General features: G+C 37.6%; 1 pseudogene; it reads right to left on the reverse strand.

Moving 5' to 3' along the window:
- Positions 1-17,054: 17,054 nt before the first annotated feature.
- LOC149201135 (jasmonate-induced oxygenase 2 pseudogene) lies at positions 17,055-17,700 on the reverse strand (annotated as a pseudogene).
- Positions 17,701-19,330: the final 1,630 nt, after the last annotated feature.

Here is a 19,330-nt window from a genome sequence, read left to right on the forward strand (position 1 = left end):
CTGAGTGACTTCGCTCATCAGTTCCTCTGCTTCTTCCCCTTCCACATACCGAGAAAAACATTGAGCGGTCTTGATTATTTCAGCGATTGTAATCTCTCCTTGGTCTGTATACAAGCTTTGGAAGTGCCTTTGCCCAAGCGCTGAAAGGGACTCAAAAGTCTTTATCTCCCTACCCTCTTCATTCTTGAGGTTCCAGATTGTGTTTACAGATTTCCTTCCTTTTGCATAGTTATGGAAGAATTTCGTGTTTTCATCCCCTGACTTAAGCCAAATCGCTCTGCTCTTTAGCCTCCATTCCTCCTCTCTTGCCAAAAGTATTTGGGATTGGCGTTTTTCGAGGGAAAGGATCTTCTCTTTTGATTCTTGTGTTGCATAACTATCCTCTTCTGTGCTTTCCAAGCCTTTGTAATTCCTCTGTGATCCTAGTTAAATCCTCATTCTGTTTCTGCTTCCTGTCCTTTGCCCATTCAATAGTAGCTTTCTTTAGTTTCTTTAAATTTTCCATAAACAAATACCCCTTGTCCTCGGTTGTATTCCTGTCTGGGTGTTGCCATGTTTCTTTGAACAGTTTTTCAAAGGATTCCTCTTGCAGCCATGTAGCATTGAACTTGAAAGGAGCTGCCGGCTTATGTGGAGGCCTGGATATTTCTAGAGAGATTGGAAAATGATCCGAGGGTCCTCCCTCTTCGACCCATTGTCTAAACAGGGACACTCTGGAGGATAACTCTTCGTTTATAAGGAAGCGGTCCAGTCTTTTTGCAACTCTTGCTTCTCCTACTCTTCTGTTCCTCCATGTCGGCTTGATCTTGATTGGATTTGCATCTATCAAGTTGTTAGAGATTAAAAGATTGTGAAAAAAATCAGAGAGTGAGTCCTCTCTGGCTGTTGGGCCCCATGCCTCCGCCCTACCAATTGAGAAATTCAGATCTCCACCCAAAATTAGATTTTTGTCTTTCACCACCGATTTTGACAGAAATTCTGTCCAAAAGGATACTCTTCCCTGACAAGGCCCATAGATATTAATCAATGTTAAGGGGAATGCAAATTCTGGGGACTGAAATTCAATGCCCATTGCATGCTTCATGCCCCATTGATTTGTGATCTTTAATTTCCCTTCCCTGCACCCTACCGCCATACCTCCGGAGTGTCCTACTGAGTCAATAGCTGAGAAATGCCAGCCCGGCAAAAGGGAATTCAGTGCAGCTTCTACTTCTACACCCTTCCCCAAAGTTTCCTGTAGTAAGAAGATATCCGCCTTTGAATTTATAATCATCTCCCTGAGCGCCAGTTTTTTGGGTTTACTGGCTAAACCCCTACAATTCCAGGATGTGAAAATCATTTTAAACCATTGTCAGGGGCCTGCACTGCTCTAAGTGCCCCGGGAATTGATAGTTGTTTACCATCAGCTACATCGTGTTTTGCTTTGACTTGGGCCTTGGAAAGATTTGATTTCCTTCCTCTAGATTTCCTTTTTGAACACTGTGCAGAGGACTGACCTATTCCGCCAACAGAGTCTAAAATCTCAGGCTTGTTATCTAGGGATCTAAGATTATAGTGGCGGAAAGGAGGAGCGACTGAGGGGGGAGGCTCCTCATAAGGGCCATCATCACGATTCAGATCTAGGGAGGGGATAGCAGCCGAAATGATTTCAACATCATTTTCCATTTGATTTTCAATATGCATTTCCATAAGATCATTATTTTCAGTAATACATTTATTATTTTGTGCTTCAGACTTCAAGCAATCATCTTTTATTTCAGAAGGAAAAGATGTATTGCTTGGGTCTAAACACATACCCTTTGAGTCCTCGACTTGAGAAGGATTTTGTAATTCTGTCGCTTCCTTGCAGATCTCCTGAGCTACTCCTTCGATCCCAGACACGATTGCAGCTTCTTCCCTACTGACCATATTGACTTGAAAAGTATCCTCCGATGTTTTCCCCTCTTGCATAGTATCCACCTCCATGACCCCTTCTGGTTGGAAAGACGAAGGTTCTGTCCTCTGGCTTGTTTGGTTTTGATTCACTACCTTCTCAATCTGAGCAGCTGTCTTCTGATATCTCCTACGTCTTCTCCCTAAAGGGCATTCCTTAGCCAAGTGTCCATAGGCATGGCACCTATGGCATCTAAAAGGCAAATGTTCGTAATCCAGGACCTGTTCAAAAACGTACTCTTTATATTGAAGATTGATTTTTTCTGCTAGACCTCCACGCGGATTTAGACTGACTAGAATCCTTGCCATTGCTTTGTTCTGGGTTTGCAAGAATGACATATCCGCTTCCAAGTATGTGCCCAACCTGTTCCCTATCGCTTTAAACACCGATTCCACCCAGAGAAAGGATGGCAAACCCGGAGCCCTAACCCACACCGGAAAAGCATCTGTTTTTTCATGCACCGCATCGAACATTGGGCTCCATTTTTTGAAAAGAACAGGTATGCTTCCGAAGGCCCAGTTCCTTCCTACCACCCAGTCTGCCGCTGCCTTGTTCTCGAAACGCACCATGAACCATCCTTTGGCTAAGGCCGAAACCTGAAAGCTTTTGATGAGATCTGACTTCCAGTTTTGATCTCCCCATGAATTAATATAATTTGTTGAGTATTTATACCCCCTCGCCCGACCTACCAAAGTGCATTCAGCCACCTCCAGTGCCTCTTCTATCTGCACATCCATACCCAACACTAGATTTCCTTCGAGTTCCTGTGAATTTATCGTCCTCTGTTTCTTTCTTTTCTCCCCTGTTTTCCTTGCCCCTTGGCCCTCTGCTCTTGTTTGCTGACTCTGTTCAACCCTCTCTTGCAGGTCTTGCTCATACCCCAGAATAGCGGATCTTGTCGCATAAGTTGTTGTTACTGTATCACTGGTCAAAGCATTGGCTTGCTCGAGGGAGATCTGAGATGGATCCTGGTTCAGTAACTCCGTTCCTATATGATTCTTTTGTAGATCTGAAATGCCGTCAGTTCCTGCTATCCTCCATCCTTCACCCCTGATGGGGCTTCCCGATCCTTTTGCAATAGAAGCCCTGGTAACTGCCAATGCCTTCCCAGAACAATGTTAAAACACATTAAAAATGTTAAAACACAAAAGATGTTAAGAAATTTTTTTGGGATGAAGAATGTTAAAACACAAAAAAAATTGTTATAAAAAGTGTCAGGTATTTTTTTTGGTGGAAGTATTTCTATAAGGTAAACTAAAATAAAAAAGGTGTATTTGATTAAAAAAGGGTGAAGAGTAGTAAAGGGGAAGTGTAGTGGAGCTAAACTATTTGGGTATTGTAGATGTGGTAAAATTAATGTGTATGATATGGCAATATAGTGTAAATTAGAGTTGTGGAAATGTGGTGAAAAAGTACAAATAGTTGATTGGTGAGTTTCCCATGAATTTGTAGTTGATTGGGGAAAAGAAAATATAAAAGCGAAAACGAGCATGCATATCAGTCGTGGGTCACCAAAGGAGAATTAATCAGTTCCAAAGAGAACTAAAGTGATTGAGGCCAATGAATCAAAGGGAAGAAGTTGTAGAAAAAAATGGAATGTTTCGAGCAGAAGAACCTATACATGAGGATCAAAATATAGAATTTGGCCAAATCAATGAAGAATTTGAAGAAATTGATGCAATATTGAAACGATTAATGCCATTTTTGCAATCTTTCTCAGCTAAAAATTTTGGAGTCTGGGCAATTAAAATGGAGGGTTTGCTTGATTCATTAGATTTATGGGAATTTGTTCAAGAAATTTCTATAAATTCTCAAGGTACGAGTACAGGTGGAGTAGCATTGTTTCTTATTATATCAGCATTGGACGATAATACCTTGTCTATTATTTTGCATGAATATGGTGAAATAGATAATGCAAAAATCTTTTGGGATATTCTTGAAATGAACTACAATATGAAATGGGGTGAGAAAGGTTACAAAGATGAAGACAGAGTTTTAGTAGCAAATCTACAGGAAAATTCTGAGATTGCTAAGAGAAACGTTTTGGAGGACTTAGTAGTAGTAGATGAGTTGAAGAAAGTGAATAGCCTCTTTGAAGTAGAGGTGGTGAATTCAATAACGATGGTTTCTAATGTTAAAGAGGAAATTGTAAAATTTGATGATGGATGTTTGTTTTATGAAAATGAATTGCAGGTTATATTTGAAAAGTATTGATTGATAAACTATTGTTTGTTGTTGATAAAGTGGAAGAATATGAAGAGGAAATTGTAGCTGAAATTAAAGGGACAAGAAAATCTGAACATGCCAAAACTGATTATGATGCTGAGATAAATTTTGTTGAAGAATGGGTTGAAAAACCTTTTGAACAAATTGATGTAGGACTCAAAGCAGGAGAGGGGAAAGTGAAGGTTCTTGAAAATGAGCACAATGGTAAATCAATGAATGATTCGTATGATATGGAACTGGAACTAGTGGAGGACACATTTGAAGAAGTTCCTAGTATTTTAATATATTGGAGCCCAGAGGAAATAAAACATTATTATGGATTGATGAGGCAACAACCAAGTCAACAGGAAACTACTGATGATGAAAATGAACTTGTTGAGAAAGGAGTTGACATGGATTAGTATCATCCTAGTTAGAATAAGAAGCAATATTCATACCTCATGATCTGGAGTAAGAAGAAGACTAAATAGGTTGAAAGTGTCAGAGTTTGGAGAAGCAAGTCCAAGAAGAAATTTCATCAATATGTTGATGAAAAGAAAGTTAAAATGAAGTCATATTTGTAAGCCTAGTTGGGACTCAGACCAGAAGGCATTGTTATGCATTGTTGAAAAACCATTTCTCCATTAAGGGGGGATGTTAGAATAATGTAGAAATGGAAATTTCTAGTAATGTGATAGGTTTTTTGAGTTGTCTTCTTAGATGTATGTGAGTTACGAGATGTTCTACAAGTCATTGACTTCTAGCATAAGTGAGTTGTATATGAGTCATAGACTCTACCTTCCATGTTGTTATGCCCATAGAGTCTTGCGATCCCATCGTTATATAATGGGACATATTGTGATGTATGTGTGATGATTCAGTATGTAGGCTTAGGATTGAATTAAGAATATGTTCCATTGTGTCAACTCTGGCTTTTCTAATACTATTAGGTAAAATCGTACATAAATAAGTATCTAATTAAACCTATAGACATGTAGGAAAAGAGTAGAGGAATTTTATTTCTGCGCATACATATATTGCATAGGCATGTTTTTACATTCAAATATTTCATAAAGGAAAAAATCTTCAGTCATCATTCTTCAGAAGATACACATAAATAAATCTATACTAAATTATCGTCTCCAAGGGTTTGATGAGGTTTCCATGGGATGTCAGTCATGTCCAATGCAATCACAACTTAGATATTCTAATCCTATCAAAGAATGGAATTTCAAGGAAGAATTAGGATGCATTGAACTATTTATAATGGCTATCTGGCTACCCAGGTTAAAAATTCATAAACTAGCTTCTCCCTTCGAACTATAGATTGAGAAAATTTAAGTGTGGTAGTCCTAGAGACTCTAAAGGTCCTAAGAAAAAAATACATTTTTCACCCTCAAGACTTCCATTCTCGATAAGGCCACCAAGGGGCTCAGAATCTTGCCTTTATCTTCGTCATGGGAAACAAATAATGGAAAATGAATAGCGTAACCAAAACCTAAGTTAAAATTTAAAATTATAAATGTGGGGGAGACATTTTGTTAGTTAAAATATATTTGTTATTATTGAAATAAAGTACCAAGGAAAAATTGTTTAATGTCCATGATAATTGTGATAATTTAATCTCATGCCCCTATTGGTGGAGATTTCCAAAAATTTACAGTTTTATTAAATTTCAATGGCACAAAAATTATAGAAGCCTTATTTTAAAATAGACACACCAATTTACTAAAAAATATTTTATTAATATAGATGTATTGATCCAGGTGGATGTTGGTGAGCACCCACCTATCCCACATGGACCCAACAACTATCTCTTTAAGTTTTTCAATTTCTGTACGTGTAGCACAATTTACTATTTTTAATAGTTTTTTGGGGCGTGAACTTCCAACGAGGCCCTAAACGATTTTTTTTGGGAAAATTTGGAGCAACATGGGACCATGGACCAATGCCTCTCTTCCAAAATTTGTATTTCTTGGATATATCTTTCTAACGAGATATTGTGCGCATCAAACGGAGATCGTATGCCAAAGTTACAACCCCAGGAAGTTGATGTACCAATTTACCCAAACAGGGCCCACAATTTGGCATTTCATCTTCTAGGGTTAGGTTTTTGGATGTTTAGGGTTTTCCATTGTTTCTCAACAATAAATAGGCCTTCGAGCCTCATTGTAACACAGTTCAGAGGCATGTAGCCACCAAATCTCTTCTTAGAGATAGGCTACCATCACTTTAGCTGGTTTATTTCCATTTCTGTTTGTAAGGATGTTTCAGATTTTACAGTAATGAAATGAAGCATTATTTCCATTGCATCTTTGTATTTATGGTTATCTTTATAATTTTTGCCTTCTTATTTAAATCCGAATCAGTGGTATCAGAGCGGTCTGCTTTTTTTCTATTTTTCTTTGCATGTCCCCAACGAGGTCGGGATATAAGGAGTTAGGGCTTGAACTGGTCGAACCTTTGCATGACCAACGTCGTAAATATCGATGACTACCCATGGCGGATGAAAAGAAGGATGAGGGGGTAGGAGATCCTATAAAAATTTTGCTCGAAGAATCCCTTAAGCGAAAAATGAATGCGATGATGGACAACTTTGCCCAAATCCTTCAGCGGCTATCGAGAGGTGACACATCGGCTTCCAATGGCTACTTTACAAATGCCACACCCTTTAAGGTACAAGTTAATTTTGAAATCCCCATATTTGACGGTGAGATAGATGCAGATGTTATAGATAAATGGTTAAATCTGTTAGAAGGGTATTTTTCTGTTCATGATTTTTCTAGTCGGGAAAAGATTATTTTCGCTCTTCTCAAAGCAGCCCCCCATGTCAACGACTGGTGGGAAACCTACTGCGAGTAGAAGGATGAAAGTACAGACTCACTATTTTCAGCTGCACCCACTTGGAATTCATTCCAGGATGCCATCAAGGAGCAGTACTACATTGTCAAAAGCTATGAGGACAAATACATAAAGTGGACCATGCTGTGGCAGGGAAGGAACCAAGATGTGCCAGAGTTCACAAACACTTTTCATACCCTTCACACACAGTTGGGTATGGAGGATTTTGAGCTATATTTGGTACTCAAATACCGTGGCTGCATATTCAGATACATCTAGGAAGAGATGGAGTTCCTGAACATATCCTCGCTTGGCATGTCATACCAATACGCTGTCAAAATCGAGCAGAAGTTTAAACAAAAGAAGCGAGACTTTGGATCTGAAAATCCGTAGACCAAAGGACAAAGCCAAGGCAGGGTGACCCAAGGCAACCCTTCGAAGCTGTAAGAAAATAACAACACCACAAAGTCAAAGAAGGACACAGGAAAGTGGTGTGAGTTCCATGAGATCCCCACTCACAACATACATAAGTGTCAGACCAAGCAGTCGCTGGTGGTCGAGTTGAAGGCTTCAAAATCAGATACATATTCCAACCCTGATTCAGAACCCGACAAGGGGAACGACAAAGGGAAGCAGATCATTGATGCAGAGCCCAGTGCCACTGTTGCCACTACCAAGATCTAGAAGAATGAGCCGGAAGATCCAGAGGAGGGGGGGCGTCTTTTCCACTCACAGATGTGGGTGAAGGGTTCATCGCTGCAATTCATTATCGATAGTGGTAACCAAAGGATTCTCATTTTAGCATAGGTTGTGAAGCGGTTGTGCCTACTGACTACACCACACCCGCAGCCATGCAGTATCAAGTTTCTTCACTAAGGACGAGATCTTCGAGTTCGCCAGCAGTGTTTCCTTCCCTATAGCATCAAACCCTTCACAAATAAGGTATTGTGTGATGTTACACCTCTGGATGTTTGTGATGTATTATTAGGCTAGCCATACTTGTGGAGGTGACATGTTGTGTATCAGTCAAGGCCTCGCGCTGTTATTGTTTCTTTGGGTAATTCATTATATAGGATACTGGAGGTAGCCCCACCTACTACCAATTCTTTGGTCGTTGCTAAGAAAGGTAGCAAGATCATCTCACGGACTAGGAAATTTATTTTCTATCTGGTTCGCTCCCAAAGTAAGGCCAAGATGCTCACCACATCCATGACCCCCGCGAAGGGTTCCTCCACACAACAGTAGCAGCAAAGACATACAGTCATGATAGGACACTGGAACAACTTCTCCTCACCCACGGAGGTACCATGCAAGTTTCTGGTGGCCAAAAAAGTCTGGTCACCTTTGTAGAAAGAACACCTTACCAGAACCCATTAGAAGCTCAGACCACTCCGACATGATCCTAAAACCATTACCAAGGTTGTGGGAAACAATGCTTTGGAGCACATCATTCCCTCATTCCTTTGCCTGCACCAAGCGTTCAATGTGTACTGCCCTCGACCATGCTTCCCACCATTACTGGACACATCCAAGATTGCAGAACAACTCACTAGGGACCAAGTTCAGTAGATGGAGGAACTCAACGAAATGGGGACCATTGCTTCCTAAGGGGGGAGGAATGATCCAAGTGGATTTTGGTGGCCACCCACCTATCCCACTGGGACCCCCACAACTGTCTGTTTTAGTTTTTAAAATTCTGTAATTTTAGCACAATTCACTATTTTTAGCAGTTTTTCTAGTCCTGAACTTCCGGAGCTATTTTGAGGCCCTAAATGATGCTTTTTGGGAAATATGGGAGCAGCATGGGTCCATGGCCCGATGATTCTCTTCCCAAATTTGTACTTCTTGGATAGATCTTTCTAATGAGATATTGTGCGTGTCAAATGGAGATCGTTTGCCAAAGTTACAACCCCGGGAAGTTGATGTACCAATTTACCCAAACGGGGCCCAAAATTGTGTTCATCTTCTGGGGTTAGGTTTTTGGATGTTTAGGGGTTTCCATTGTTTCTTAAAAATAAATAGGCCTTCAAGCCTCATTGTAATAGAGTTCAGAGGCATGTGGCTGCAAAATCTCTTCTCAGAGATAAGCTACAATCACCCTAGCTTGTTTATTTCCATTTTTGTTTATAAGCATATTTCAGTATTTTATAGTAATTAAATGAAGTATTATTTCCACTGCATCTCTGTCTTTATGGTTATCTCTGTAATTTGTTGTGCTCCTGTTTAAATCTAGATCATCTGTGCATAATATTTTTCTTATAGGAACTCCATAATTCATTATAGGAATGCTACCATGTCATTGAAGATAATGGAGAAATGTATTTTAGGAGAAACTCGGTTCATTAGTTATTTGTATGCCTCAGATTAGGATTTAGTTCCTACTTCTTAGCTAGCTATTCTAACTTCTCTATATGCATGTAGGCTATATATTCATGACTTGTAATGATGAGCATGTATAGCGTTCTGCGAGAGTCAGTCTCCAAGGGAAGCCCTCACTTAAGAGTTGCTCAGTTTATTGAATAATATCCTTGTCTTCCATTACTAACATGGTATCACAGCTTCAGTGTTCAGTGAGGGAAAGCGAGAATGCTTCAGTGACTGAGAGAACATCGTGGTTGTAGTGTTTCCTTAGTGGTGGCGGCGAAAAACATTTCTATTGCTTGATAAATGTGCATTTTGGCTCAAGAAGCGCATTCTTCTCTGTTGACAAGCATCGTTCTTTGAGCAGAAAAAGCATTTTTTGACCTCCACTTAAAACGATTTCTTATAGTGTGAGCCATCAACACCGATTTGCATCAAAAAAATTTGTTTCTTCATTTGACCTAATTTATATAGTTTGACCAAATATTTGGTTGCATGGGGGTCAAATTCTGGCTGTGTAGGGGTCAGATCTGTTGGATGGTGCTGCCATAACCTTGGACTTGCAGCGATTGAGTTAAAAGTCATGTGTGTAGCGGTGGCAGCTTCAATCAAAGGCAGTGTGGTGAATCCGTCTGCTTTATCCATTTGCATGTTGTGAGGCTACTAGGAGGCCATGTGGTGGAGCAATGAAGGTAGAGACCATGAGGCCGCAAGCAAATCAATTGTGTTCTCCTTGTGGATCATGGTCGATCTGCGTGGAGGTGCAACAGTTAAAAGAGTTTGTCATGGTGGGAGGAACTGACAAGCTCAAATTTTCTCACAGCAAGCAAAGGGCGAAGAGAAGTATTCAACGGTTTTGTCACAGAAGAAATAACATGAATTTATGTTTGGTCGTCAGGTATAGAGGGAGTACCGTGATGATCTGTGTAATCTCAAAATCATTGAAACTAAAGCAAAAGCTCTGTTGAATGCGGTTTGGCTAGAACTTGCTCTTAGTTCTCAAGGCTATGGTTTTCTTCATATTCGTGATAAATTATGAACTTCCAACTTCTGATGTAGTGAGGCAAAGAGCCAAAAACCCAATCATACATCTGCTGAGCTAAGTTGAGCAACGGCTAAAGAAGATCGTTTAGGAAGATCGTGCAATTTGTGTTGGTGGTTCCTTTGTGCGTGAGGCCGAGAGAAAGGTATTGTTGGTATGTGATCATTGCTTTTGTCGATCTATTTTTTAACCAAGGAAGGCCGAAAGTGAAAGGTAGACTATACTGAATTTGCCTTGTTGTTCGAGTGAATTTCGAAGGCCGTGTTTTTATTTTTATTTTTGTGGTTATAATAATTATTTTTTAAAAATTGTTTGTCGCATGTGATAAAGTTTTTATACATGAAAAAAAGGGAGTCATTTTTTAAATAAATGAGGGATTCTTAGAAAAAAAAGCAAAGAGGGATCTTGGTTTTTTGCATCAAATTAAAGGAATTTGTTATTTAATTAATAGAGCACTTATTTTTTTTAGATTTCTCCTCGGATCTGGAGAGAGATCCATCTTTTAAAGTGTTGGAGGTCAAATTTTATATTTCTTTAGGGATACCTGTCAAGATGAATAACTAGATGGCAGAGGCATATATGAATGAGAGTGGTAAGCTCAATAATCAAATTACTCGAATTGGAAATTTAAGTTGCAGACCCCGTTGTAGTGGAAAAACGCGTGGGCAATTGTAACCAGTGATGAGTTGAGGCTGACCGTAGTTACAGGCGTAACACCAGCAACAATCCAAGACTAGGAAAAGAGGGAGAAAAAAGCAAAAGCATTGTTAAAATTGTTAGTGAAGAACTGTATTATCCCTCACATTCGTGAATGAAAATCAACAAACGACATCTATAAAACCATCAAGGACTTGTACGAGATCAAAGACACAAATCACTTATTGATTTCGAAAGGCAAGATTCTCACCATTAAAATGGAGGAGAATGAATGAGTGGTTGTGTTCATTTATCGAATCAAGGAGCTCAGAGACAAAATGGGCGACATAGGAGAGAGTGTCAAACACTGATCTAGTCACAATTACCATGAATGGTATGACTAATGACTATTAGATGTTTATCATAGGTTCAAATCCAAGAGAGAAAACCCCCAATTTCGAATAATCGACAGGAATCATGATGCAAGAGGAAGAGAGGTGGATGACCCTGAAACCCTAGAGTTCAGATCTTGCTCTAATGGCAAAGAAGAAGCCCTTCAGAGGGAAGGAAAATGCAGGATAGAAAGGTGGAAGTACACCACAGAGAAAACCACCTCAAGATATGTCCTCAAACAGAAGTGATTCAGGACCCAAATGTTTTTATTGTGGTAGAGTTCGTAACATAGCTGAAAACAGTCAGAAGAAGTTTGATGAAGGTTGCATATACATAAGATGCATGCAGGACACTTTGCTGATGAAGATCAAAATTAGAATCTTAGATTGTCTGTATCTAATTCTGAATTTTCTATTGACGATGATGAAGCAGAAACTTGGTTTGTGGAATCAAGAGCTTCCACCCACATAACTAGTAAGAGAGATTGGTTTGAGAATTTTAAACCTACATTTGTGCAAATATCTACCTTGGTGATGATAGAGGGTACCAGATCAAATGGTATGGCAACTTTCGTGTCATTTTACCTAATGGAAATATTAGACATATTCAAAATGTAATGTATGTACTTTGAATAAAAAATAACCTGTTCTATGTTTCTATGATAACAGGTCAGAACCTTAAGGTAGATTTTTTTAAGTCTTATTGTGTTATTAAAGATCTGTTGGATCACACGAAGCCAATTGCATTAGGTATTCGAGTGGGAGGATTGTATAAGCTGAATGTAAGAAGCACACCACACCAAGCTTTGACCTCATTAGTTATGAGTGCAGAAGACTTATGGCATCAAAGATTCGGTCATCTCAATTTAAATGAGCTGCCGCTACTTCAAAAATGAGGTATGGTCAATGGTATTCTTGTTTTAAAGAATTTTCATGTTGATTGTGAAGCATGTTCTCTTCGGAAGATGCATAGAGATGAGTTTCTTGCAAATTTATATAGAAAGAAGAAAGATATACTAGAAATTGTGCACACTAATTTGTGTGGGCCGATGCAAACAAGGGCATTAGGATGTGCCTATTATTTCTTATTGTTTGTTGATGATTGCATGAGATTTACTTGGGTATGTTTCCTCAGAAAGAAGAATCATACTTTTGAATATTTTAAAGAGTTTAGAAGCATGATTGAAAAACAAACATGAAAATTCATCAAAATTCTTCGCTCCGGTCAAGGGGGGGAATACAAGAAGGGTGGTTTCATTAAATATTGAAAGTACCATGGGATAGTTCATCAGTTCACAATTCCCCACACTCCTAAACAAAATGGGGTTGTAGATATGAAGAACATAACCCTTGTGGAGTGTGCTCGAAGCATGTTAAAAGGTAAGAATCTATCTTATGGATTTTGAGAAGAAGCAATAAATACTACAATATATTTGAATAATAAGAGTCCAACAAAAAACTTTGATTTTAAAACTCAATTCGAAGCTTTATTAGGCTTTAAGACTGCAATTAATCATTTAAGAGTTTTTGGCTCCAAAGCTTTTTCTCATGTTCCAAAAGAGGATAGGAAGAAACTAAATTCAAAGGCCATTAAATGCATTTTTGTTCGGTACTGCACAGAGTTTAAAGCTTATAAATTGTTTAATCCCTCTACTCATAAAGTGCTTGCAAGTAGAGATGTGGTATTCCATGAGTAGGTTGATGATGGAAACCATGAAAGAAGCAATGAAGATTGGCACATACCTTTTCTGGTGGAAGATGGAAGTGATGATAGGGACAATCATTAGAAGGAGCAACATCATCATCATCAACAACAACAACAGAAAAAGGAAGATGTGGATGGTACAGGTGCAGGTAGCAGGCCAAGTCCACCAAGGGATGATCAGAACAGATTTGAAGCCAGTCCACCTCTTAGGAGATCAGGTAGGAAAATTACGTTGCCAACAAGATATAGGGATCATGCTCTTATAACTAGTATGTTAAATGTTGTCGAACCCTCTAATTATAAAGAAGCAAGTCAATATAGTGAATGGAGGGAAGCCATGGAAGAGGAATACGAGTCAATTCTTAAAAACAAAACCTAGGATCTAGTTCAACGACCTGAAGAAAAACAACCCATAAGTTGTAAATGGTTATACAAGCCTAAATTTAAAGTAGATGAGAGTATAGACAAATATAAAGTTAGGCTGGTTGCAAAGGGGTACTTGCAAAAAGAAGGCATACACTATGAGGAAACCTTCACCCCTGTAGCCTTATTAAACACAATCAAAATATTAATTGCTTTAGCTACCAAATGTGAAGTCTGCATTATTAAATGGGGAATTAAAAGAAGAAGTGTATTTAATGAAACCTGAAGGGTTTGTTAAGCAAGGGGAGGAACATTTAGTCTGTAGATTGAAGAAAGCATTATATGGACTAAAATAGGCTCTGTGGTTGTGGTATGATAAAATCTAGTAACTTTTCCTACAACATAGTTATAAAAGAAGCAAGAATGAGCCTAATCTATATATTGTGTTTGATGAAAAGGGGAAAATTGTTTTGATTTTTTTATATGTAGAGGATCTTATCATTACAAGAAATGCTAATGGACTCATTAAATAAATCAAAGAGCCAATGCCACAACTTTTTGAGATGAAAGACATCAGAGAGTTACACTATTGTTTGGGTCTTGAAGTCTGGAGGGATTATGGCGAGACTTTTATGTCTCAAGGAAAGTACGTGAGGAGTCTATTGAAAAAGTTTAGAATGGATCAGTGCAAAGCAACATCACTGCCTTTATAGAAGAATACCAAACCTCATATTAATGATGGTTCAAAGGAGGTTGATGCAACACTGTATAGACAGTTGGTTGGGAGTCTAATTTACTTGACTACAACTAGCCCGAATTTGGCTTTTGCAGTTAGTGTATCAAGCGAATTCATGTCAACGCCTCTTGGGAATCATTGGGCTGCAGCAAAAGGCGTCTTAAGGTATCTTCAAGGAACCTTAGACTTTGGTATTAAATATATTGATTCGTTTGATGTTAGATTGAAAGGTGTTTCAGACTCAGACTGGGCTGGAAATCTAGATGACCGACGATCCATAACAAGCTATGCATTCAACATTCAGTCTGGGGTCATTGCATGGAGCAGAAAGAAGCAGGACATTGTATCCATGTCTTTAGCAGAAGAAGAGTATCAAGCAATGTGTTCAGCAACATGTGAGGTAGATTGGTTGAGGAGATTTCTTCAGGATGCTAGAGAAGAACAAAAATATGCAATTATTATCAGACGTGATAACCAGAGCTCAATAAAACTTGCAAATACTCGAGTGTTTCATAAAAACACAAAGCATATTGATACACATTTTGAATTTGTTAAGGAGAAGGTTCAGTCAAAGGAAATCCATATTGAATATTATAATACTTGTGACAATGCTACAAATATTTTTACTAAGCCTCTTGGAAGAATTAAGTTTGATTTATTTAGGGAGATGTTAGGGGTTCTTGTGAACCCTTTCTCCATTAAGGGGGAGTGTTGAAGATAATGGAGAAATGTATTTTAGGAGAGAGTCGGTTCCTTGGTTATGTGTATGCCTCACATTAGGATTTAGTTCATACTTCTTAGGTAGTTTTTCTAACTTCTCTATATGTGTGTAAACTATATATTCATGATTTGTAATGATAAGCATGTAGAGCATTCTGCGAGAGATAGTCTCCAAGTGAAGCCCTCACCTGAGTGCTGCTCAGTTTATTGAATAATATCTTTGTCTTCCATTTTTAACACATATAGAATTAGATAATGTTACTCTAAATAATTTGTGTATATATATATATATATATATATATATATATATATAAAAGAAAATATTGTTAATTTTCGGATAGGTAAATTTTAATGCTAATAATAGAAAATAATACTTTTGAAAAATACAATTCCATATTTATAGAAAAAGAAATCCTTGTGTAAATTAAATTTAAATTTATCATTTTGAGTTAAAAGTTGAAGTAGAAAAGATTATTGATATTTCCATTTTTTAACAATAATTATAAATAATTGCTTTTAAGAATTTTTTTTTCCAAGTGTATTTAATTGATTTGCAATAAAAAAAGAAGCAATGTTTAATTTTTGATGTGATTGAGTTATTTTTTTTTTGTTAAACTTGGCAAGAATACATCACCCAATAGGGAGAGCAATTAAAGCAATGACTTCACATCAAGGAGTGCCTTAAAAGACCACCATGTCTATCCAAAACCCAATACATATGATTAAGTTATTAATTAATATAAATAAATAATTTTTTTATTATTTGATAATAAATCCAAAAAATTACTTTATTCGAAATTCATTTCATAACAACCAAAAATAATTAAAAAAATAATTTCATAAGGACATAACTAGATATAAGAAATATGCTAGCATAAATTGATCTTAAACTAGAAGAACTAAGACAAGGTTGGTTTAAATCTATTACATTAATAATTTTGATTACTATGTGTGATTTGTTTAAAGAAAAAGAATATTTATTAGGTAAATGTTAATTTATAAATAATTTTGAAATGTTTTATTTATAATTTCTATGTTCAAGTTAGGCATTGGAAGGTTTTCAAGTATATTTTTTCGTGTTATTTGGTAGGGATTTAGTATATTTTCTGACAGAGATTTGGTGACTTATCAGATTGAATTTTATATTCTCCACAATCTAATTTAAAATATCTAAAATGAATATTGGACCCAAAAAAGTACTTTTCTTTTAAAAAAACTCCAAAATATATAACAATTAGAGAGATTTGTTAAACTTGCCATATTAAGCTTTAAATTCTCCACAATAACTCTTTTAAAATAAATATTTTACCCAAAAAAATTTCAAATTATTTTAATCAAAATTCTAAAATATATCATACTTAGACAGTCATTTTACTTATATATAATGAATATTTCTTATATATTTAAAAGAAAAGTGATCATAGTTTTTTTTTAACCAACAAACTGCTCCCTCTTCTTATCATCTTCAAATATTTGAAACCCTATTATGTAATACAATCGTTTAAATCAGTATAAGTAGAGGCAAACTTTGCGGGAAATGTTTAAAAGCGATTGTGATATCAATATTATTGCCTCAGCCCTTCAGCGTTGAGTCCCAAGCCTGCTGGGCAAGCCTATATTTTTGTTGTCTCCATTATATTGGATTATATTTGTTCTGGATTCTATTTTTGTCGTCTCCATTATTTGGATACTTCTGCTTCGTGTATTACTAAATTAAGTCAACATCATTGATATGTGAATAAGGATTCGGATTGACGTGTGTCTCCCAGGAGACCCCGTCACAAATATTATTTTACGCTGAAATATACATACATCCAAATCACAATAAAACCTGCATCGGTATATGTAGCTGCATCTTTGGACAACATACTAGATTAAACAATTCATAAGATGTATATAGAATTTCCAAATACAAAATGGACAACGCTTATTTTATGCGGGCAATCCGCGGGTATTACTTGTCTCGTAAGACTATGCACAAACTGATTGAATTTATGTAACACATTCAACCTATTTGTGCGTGATTATTCTATGTTTGGATTACAAATATGCATGTCACAGGATGTTTGTCTTGCATATGCACCAGTACAAGAACTTATAATTCGGCTGCTTCATCGAAATTATATGTTGGATTTCAGGTAACTCTTTCCTTTAGGCCCACTTGTTCGAATGAACATCCTGTATTCATTGAACTTCATCTTTCCGTATCTCGGCGGGTTGGAATCATCAATCAGCTCCTTTAGAGGTCCGATTTCCTGGTCTCCATTAGGGTTACAGAAAACCGCGATCGACATTCGTTCCTTTTTCGAGTTCACAAGGCAGCTGTGTTCCACACTTTTGTAAATTCCGTTTGCCAATATCTGCGCGAAGAAAGAAATAGAAAGAACTATGACAATCGGCGGATTTTGACGGGTGAATGAAAAAAGTAATCGAAATACTGACCTCCATCTGGTCGCCTAGGTTTATCGTCAAAGCATCAACGACAGGGCGCACAGGCACCCAATAGTCGCCTTTGCGAACTTGGAGGCCCACGACATCATCCTGAAGCAGAACGGTTATTCCTCCAGGATCGGAGTGAGGGGACAGCCCATAAGCCAATTCCGGTTGTGGGCATACGGGATAATAGTTGGCTCGAACAGAAATCCCAATTCCCTCCTCGCCTCCAAAAGCTTCATTTAGATGGTCCTGAGGCAGGCCCAGGTTTTCAGAAAACAAAGACAGCAAGGTCTTACAGAGTTGCAGATTTGCTTCGCAGTACTCCTTCATTATATTCCTGTGATGTCGACACACAAAAGCAATAATGAAATTTCCATAGTAGCTACCGAAACAACCAGTTTGAAAGCACAAACTAGAGAAAAAGAGCACTTCCTGTTTTATGTTGCAACCCAACCGATAAGCATCACTTCCACTCTCAGAATTCGGATAAAAGTAAAGAACTATATAGACTCCATATAGATGCATGTAAGTGGAATTTTGATTGCAAACGAAGAATAAAAATACAACCTTGAATGCAAAGGGAGTTCCTGCATCACCTGTATTCATCCGGTTTGGATGGCCATCTGTCCTCCTCTCGTATGGAGAGAGGCAAGTAGTTGTGATAATAGTAATCCCCCCAGTCGAGAATCGCACCTTTCTGCACACCAGTTCGACTACCATATCCAACGTGTTGGGTATTTTTAATGGATATTTTTAATGGAGAAAATACCAAAACCAAATAAAATTCACTCTCTGTTTCTTCTGGATCTTTTGCAGAGAACCTCTTTAAAACCAAATTAACTCAGAAGAGACCATTGCAACACCATAAAGCATTTCTATTGATTAAAACAAAAGACTGTTACATATTTCATCCTCTGTGCAGAGAGGAATTTACAAAACAAACTCGGTCTCTCTTTTTCAAAAATGATTTTTACACTGCTGTGTAAAATCTTCATTCACATTTACTACTGTCAAAGAGCATTTACATTTACTGTTGTAAGAATAGAAATTCCTTACATGAAAACTTACTTTTACTGCTGTAAAAGAAAATCTTATATTTTCATTATATTCATAATGCCGGAGAATACATTTCAATCACAAAAAAAACTTCTTTCATCATTTTTACGCTTCTGCGTTTGATGCATTACATATCCACCAATTAACCCCAGCTCTATTTTTTCATGGCACTGCTGTGCTCTACATTTTTTTTTCATTTCACTTCACGCACAAAATGAACACAAAATTACATATATCAAAAAAAAACAAAAACTTAATCACACGTTGACTTGCCCATACCTATCTTAATTTTCCCCATACTTACGTGCAACCAAAATTAAATAAAAAAAAGAACTTACCCATACCTCCGTAAGTAATAAAAACATTAAAATTTAAAATTTCTACCTAAAACTATGACTATGCATTAAATGCATTAATTAGAAGCCGACGGTAAGGGTAAGATTAACGTTCTGGCAAGTTGGAGTGAGTCCACATGTGTTGACCCGATCGGATGCAATTCGCACACCAACCTCACACAACTCAAACGAACTTTACTGTCCGGGGAAAGTGGTTTTTGGGCGTTCGTACATGGGACGCGTGGCGGCAAGTGAATGTGTTCGGAGCCTCCTCCTGCTCGTACAGTCTTTGCCAAGAGTGGTGCGGGGAGACCGGGATGGTTTTCAAAAACCACCGTGCTGCGTAAAATTACAATTTTAACACTCCCCTTTAATTTTAACAGCCGCATGTTCGGTCATTCCCAAACACTTTCTCAAAAATTCGAATCTCTTCTGAACCAGTGGCTTTGTCAAGATGTCTGCAACCTGTTCCTGGGTCCTGCAATGTTCTAGGACAATTTCTCCATTGTTCACTAACTCTCTGATGTAGTGAAACCTTGTGTCGATGTGTTTCGTTCTCTTATGAAACA

Source organism: Pinus tabuliformis, chromosome 2_1 (assembly GCF_031772625.1).
Source record: "Pinus tabuliformis cultivar Carrire ecotype Pingquan chromosome 2_1, CPIR1, whole genome shotgun sequence".
NCBI lineage: Eukaryota > Viridiplantae > Streptophyta > Pinopsida > Pinales > Pinaceae > Pinus > Pinus tabuliformis.